This window comes from Centroberyx affinis, unplaced genomic scaffold (genome assembly GCF_046629955.1).
Source record: "Centroberyx affinis isolate AG114_WGS23_722 - 3 ecotype Tasmania unplaced genomic scaffold, CSIRO-AGI_Caff_v1 ptg007498l_1, whole genome shotgun sequence".
Lineage (NCBI taxonomy): Eukaryota > Metazoa > Chordata > Actinopteri > Beryciformes > Berycidae > Centroberyx > Centroberyx affinis.
The window spans coordinates 13,699-20,547 of NW_027283784.1; positions in this window are offsets into that span (position 1 = coordinate 13,699).

The following is a 6,849-nucleotide window of genomic DNA, read 5'->3' on the forward strand; positions in this document are numbered from 1 at the left end:
GTGCATTTCACTGATTATTGTGGATATCGAACCGATGGGCGCGTTCCATTCTAACACCAGGAAGGAAACCGTTTTATCCACCGGCATCCCATAATCCACCAGTCACTGTCACGGTTCTGCCAGGGACAGAGCCGATGTTTTCTCATGTTTCAGCCCGTTCACTACACCGCACACATACTTTACATCACTACCGACCACTTTCCAAAGCATGCACTACTTTTTTTAGACTTTTGAATATTTACAGATTTTTGAAATTCAAATGTTCAGGTGATGAAGCTTCTAAAACTCTCTGCTGCTCCGGCTGACATTCGTTCCCCGGTTTATGAAGTCACGGACGTTTGAGTTTAATTCTTAAAACAATCTTTTCTTCTGGGACTATTTTCTGGCGGATGTGTGACAGAGAGGTGTGGTGCATTCAAATGCCACCGATAAATTGTATTTCCAATTTCTCGGTAGCATTTGAACGCACCACACCTCTCTTAGCCAGACTATTATAACTTTTTTAAAGCAGGAAGAAGCCAGATCCACATCATCCTTTTCACGTAGCCCATGTTTGCTTTTTGTTGGTCTTCTGGGTTTCGACACAACGCTGTTTGGCGTCCGACTTTAAAGTCCCAGATGTCGGAGCTTCCCACCGGCCTGTGAACGCACCAGAAGACCTGCAGACTTTTCAAATCAAAGCAGGTTTTAAAGGAGGAACTAAAGCCCAAACCCAAATCTGTCTGAAGCCTGACATCTCAATGGTAAAAACATGCTACTGAAATGGCCATCTGCTATTGGCTGATCTTTGGTGCCAGGTGATGATGTCACCTTCTATAGTACGACAGGTGGTGACATCAAACCAGGTGGTGGCACCAAAGATCAGCCAATAGCAGATAGTCATTTCACTACCATGCTGCTTAGCATTAGATGTCAGGCTTTGGGCTTTAGTTCCTCTTTAAATTAACTTTGACCAAAATAAAATAAGTTTCAAGTCTCTGCAGGTAGATTTTTGCTCCATAATGAAATGGATGGAAACTAAAAACACATCCAGACATCTAAAACAGTATATTATGCTTTGGAAAACAGTCAGTAAGGTACAGTCTGCTGTATGTGAAGTGTGAACAGGCTGAAAGACACAAAGCAGCGGTCTGCTCCTTTAACAGAACAGGTCAGCTGACAGTTTCCTTTATCGTTTCAATAATAAAGTGCAAAACAAAAGCCAGCGGATTACAGGCCAAATGTTTACAAGAAAAACAAAAACAAAAACTGCAAACCTTTTCAAACTCTGAGTGAATAATACAAAACACAACATGTGATCTGATTTCTTTAGAGGAAGATTAAAACACTGAAAACCATGCAGGAAGCCCAACGCAAAGACATTTTGAAAAGATCTGAATAACAATAACAATAATAATAATAATAATAATAAAAATGAAAACTGCACGTCAACCAGCTGTACAATGGCATGAAATAGCAAAGACAGACATCAACAAAAAACACAAACATTATGATAAATTAACAATAAGCGCTTTATAGATTTAGTAAAAACAACAATGGCAAAACGACTCGATTGCAATTCTCTGAACTCAAAACAAAATGGCGGCGCGAAGCTGTAATAAAACTGCTCAGTGCCGGTTCCCACTCAGGTCCTCATCGGCTTCGTTTACACCCGGTGCTCAAACCTCTCCACTCAGAGACGAGACGCCCCCCCCCCCCCCCCCAGAGGTCAGAGGTCACGCCGCCACGTCGCATCACCTGACAGACAGAGGTCAGAGGTCACAGCGGGTTAAAGTCTGTGCTCTTCTTCTGTTGTCCTTTAAAGAGACGGTTCAGTTCGTATCTGGAGTGGAGCTGAGCTGCCGGGTGTAAACACTCCCTGTCCAGCACACACACACACACACACACACACACACACACACACACACACACACACACACACACACACACACACACACACACACAGTTTGGACACTGTTAACATTGACATCTCAGTCATGTGATCTAGAGCTGCAACGATTAATCGATTAGTTGTCAACTATTAAATTAATCGCCAACTATTTTGATAATCGATTAATCGGTTTGAGTAATTCTTTAAGAAAAAGAAGTCAAAATTCTCTGATTCCAGCTTCTTAAATGTGAATATTTTCTGGTTTCTTTCCTCCTCTATGACAGTAAACTGAATATCTTTGGGTTGTGGACAAAACAAGACATTTGAGGACGTCATCTTGGGCTTTGGGAAACACTGATCCACATTTTTCACCATTTTCTGACATTTTATAGACCAAACAACTAATCGATTAATCGATAAATAATCAACAGATTAATCGACAATGAAGATAATCGTTAGTTGCAGCCCTAATGTGATCTAGTAGAGTTTTAAATCTAATTTTTCTTAAAACAAGTGGAAAATCTGCGATAATGTGAGATAAATTAGACTTGTTGACTTCTTTCATGAATTTTCTTGGACAGATTTTCATTTTCTTGCGATCTGCCTTCTCCGCCTCGTTTCAACACATCTGAGAAACAGAAACAGAATTTGTGAAACTGCTTTGGAAACAAGTGGAATTCTCTGGCAGGATTTTCCACTTCTTTTAAGAAAAATAAGAATGTGGCTGATCTGAGACGCAGCGTCCAAACCGTCAGACTGTGGAACCTGGACCGGAAACTCTGAGTGGGACCCTGACCAGCTAACAGGACTAGTTTCAGACTAGAGGTTAAACACCACCAACATCATCATCATCATCATCATCGCCACCTTCATCATCATCATCATCATCATCTCCTCCTCTGCAGTGCTTGACTCTACTGTCCGGTCGGTCAGTTTGTGGACTCGGATATAAACGTCGACTCACTTTCAGTTCAGAGTTCATCACCCACTGGCAGAGGGTTTTTTTTTTTTTTTTTATATTTTTATGTAATTGAATTCTGGCTTATGAAACATTTTCCGCCCCTTAAGCAGCAGCTCGGCCTGTGAAGCTTCTGAAACTCCTCCATCGTCCCTTTAAGTCGTCGTGTAGAAACTTTAAATATCTCAAGACCAGTCCAGCTGCTGAACTGGCTGAACTGAAAGTGAGTTAACCGAAACGTAAAGCTGCTCCGCGCATCGTTTCAGCATCAGTGAATCATCGCCACGTTCATTTAGAGGGAAATCTGCTGGATCGCTTTACGGCACAAAACAGGAAGAGGTTCTGTTCCTCCAGAGCAAACGGAGCTAAAGCTGGAAGAGTTTCTGGCAGCAGATGGTGGAAGGAGGGAAAGGAAGGTGGGGAAATCACTTCCAACATGTTGATCCTCTACAGGGAGGGGGAGGGGGGGGGCAGGAAGCAACGGGGCTGATGGGAAATGTAGTCTTAATGTGGAGAAACACTAGAACTAACAATACTACTGGAGTGAGATAGAGGAGAGGGAGCAACATTAACCTGACTGATTCACTGATGTTGTAAATGATACATGCAGCACCTTTAACCACCGTGGACAGATCAATACAGTCTATCACAGGAAGTGACATCACAGGACATTGTGTCACAATACTGAGTCCAGACCTTCCGGGTCAAGGCACCGCTACCCGAATCCCGATCCTTAATCTTTGATTATCTGACCCGTTTCTGTTTTTTTTTTTTTTTTTTGAGCAACACGGCTCCACAGTGAAAGATTCCCACTAACAACACATTCAAACCCGGGTTCCCACTGCAGGGCCGAACCGGGCCGAACCGGGCCGAACCGGGCCGAACCAGGCTTCCTCACATCGCTCACTCCCTCTAAAACGACCCTCTGGACGTTCACAGTGTGGTTGTGAATTTCCAGACTTTCTCACAAACTTCCACACGACTTTCCACACCTGGAGGCGTCAGAGGAGGCGTCCGGTCGGCCCGGTTTGTTCCCGGAGCGTTCCTGCAGCGTTTCCTCGGGTTTCCCCTCCACCTGCAGTCCGGACTCTGAACCTCCACGCCGACTGCAGGCGTCACACAGAGAGTTAAAGCAACATTTCACTTCCATATCTGATCTGTTCTCTGGACCAATACTGTCTGTCCTGGGTATCTGTAGTGATGTCACAGCCTACTGCTTCCCTAAATTATACTCATAACACATGAGTACTAACTAAAGCACAGGAGTACGAGTGTTTTGTGGCATTTTTGGGGTTTTAAGTGGGAGTTTTGACCTGTTTTCAATTAATAAATTCATCTGAAAGTCTGAAGAAAGTGTGAGAAACTCAGACTTGCAGCTGTGAGGTTTACTGTCAACGCAGGGAAGACGGCAATCCACAGGGCAACTTGTTGGACAACTGACGGCCCAACTCAGCTTCGTTGCTTTGATCGTATGACATTAGAAACATTAGAATAGTTTTGTCTCCTGTGTCTCCGCCCTCAGCTCTCAGACTGAAGTGAGATGTTGCTTCAAACCACGTCTTCTCTCTCCAAAGCCCTCCAGTTACTGCCATAGTAATATAATAGAATCTAATTCCCTCTTTTTCCATACTGCTAAACTCTCCGTTGTACAATTTCAACTAGGATTATTTTTGACCTAATTCTAGCAATAAAAAATAAAGCCGACGCCGTCCGGTCGGCTCCTAGATGAGTGCAAGCAGAAAGCAGAACGTTACATCACTCATAAATACTTGTAGTTGTATTTTCTCGATGCATAAAACACAAGTCCGTCACATACGAGCTCTCTCTCTCTCTCTCTTTCTCTCTCGTTCGACCTTCAACAGTGCAACTTTTCATTTGTTTCAGTTCGGTTTAAAAAGGGCCGCGGGCGTCAGAGGAACACCGAGACCTTCTGGACTCAGCTGTGGGGGTTTTTCCCGTCAGGCGTTCCTCCCAGCGGGTGGAACGACTTTCCGTATTGGCACTTCGATTCGCCGAAAGACGGCTCGTTAGCATCGTTAGCATTCCCTACTGTAACCAATGGGCACGGCTAGCGGGCTAGCCGTTTAACGAGGAGCAGTAACAACGCCAACAAGCTGATTTTAGGTTTTAAGTTTTCAAAATTTCACGGTGTTCCTTTAGCCGATCTAAACCTCCACTTGTCACAGGACGGAGGGAAACAACACACACACATATATACACACACACACACACACACACACACACACACACACACACACAGCCTAACCCAGCTGCAGTCAGTGTGGTTACACCTCGATATGCTAGTGTAGACAAAAAGTGTTTATACAAATCAGCGATTACATCATGGAAAACGCCGCGGGCCGACGGCGGCGAAGCGCGTCTCGCCCTGCGGTTTGTAGCACCAACGATGAAGAAGCCCTCACACAGAGCGAGGCAGTTTGGCAGAGGTGAGAAACAGATCAGCAACGTGACAAACTCCTCTTCCTCCTCCGGAAACCAGCGAAGAAGAAGAACGGTTTATTTCTACTTTCTGCTAAGTCTCCACCGGCCGATCAATAATCTGATCATTTTATTGGTCGGAGGTTTTAATGTTAATGTACAAGCGAAGAAGTAACGACTAAGAATACACCGTTTTCCAGGAAGTAAAAGTAACAGGATTTTGAATAATCCTGTTACAGTCCGATTAGCAACTTGAGACGTGAGAGTCGAACGTTTCTCCACACAAACATCGATTCCTGGGAAAAATCCGTTTTCCGTTTCCGGTTTGTTTGGAATCAACAGAAGAAGAAGGACTGGGTAGACAGCCACCATGACTGAACAGACAGAGAGAAGAGAGAGAAACTCAAACTGCATCAAGGAGACAGAAACAGACGAATCTCTCAGAGGAAGGCGAGCGATTCCGAGCTGAATGAAAAACACTCCGAGACGAGAAGGGAGGATGAGGAGAAGAATGAAGATGTGTCTGTTTTTCTTTTGGACTGGTAGGTTTCTCTGTCGTTTATCGGCCGCAGTTTCCACTGAGCGTCTTTAGTATCGTGTTGTTTGGTTTTGTCGCCAAAACCGAGAAAAACAAAGAGTCTTTAAACAGTTTTGTCACATTGCTGATCCGGACAGTTTCATGGTAGGAAGAGGCTGTTAAAGTGTTAGTGCAAAGGGCAACATACAACTGGCAACATACAACTGGCAACATACAACTGGCAACATACAACTGGCAACATACAACAGCGTAGGCCGAGCTAGCAGGCTGATCATCTACACTAAAGTTCAGTGCTACAGGAGCTAATTACCCAAGAGAATCCCTTAGTTTTTTCTATATTTTTTCATTTTAAAGTAAAAGTATTTTTAAGCGCTACTTGGCTCATCGGTTTGTGCTTTGAACTATTCTTTGTGCCTGAGCTGACGCCATTTTTTTTTTTTTTCAACAGCGAAAGAAAACCTCGTTACGATCCGACACTTTCAAACCCCCCCCCCCACCTCGTACACTTTCTTTTGTTCACTCGAATCGACACTTCGGACGGAAACACACAGCATCAGAGGACATGTGTGCTTCAAAGAGACGACCTGCAGTTCTTTTCCTCCTCCCTTAAAGTCCGACAACAACGCTGCGCTCTCTAACCGAATCACATGCTTTTAAATCCTTCTTGTGCGTCCAGTCTGAGCAAATCAGCACACGAATGTTTCGAATATCTGAACAAATATACAGAATATGCTTGTTTTTTTTTCTCCTCCCTATGCAAGAGGCCTTTCTGCTTTGGAGGATGTTAAGTTGTGTGACGCCCTGGAAAGACTGAAAGTGAAGACGCTCAGTTTCTCTCGGTTTCTCTCGGTTCGGCCTCCGTTCCTCATCACTCGTTTCTCTGCTGTGTGTTCACACCGTCAGCAGCTACAGGAGCCGCCGGCTGGAGGTCGGTTTGTTTTCTCCGACCGGAGACAAACTTCCTGTCACTCTGCGTTCAGACGGCGAGCGACAGGGAAACTCAACACATCAGATCAGATTTCTTCCTTGTTCCCCTGCTGATGG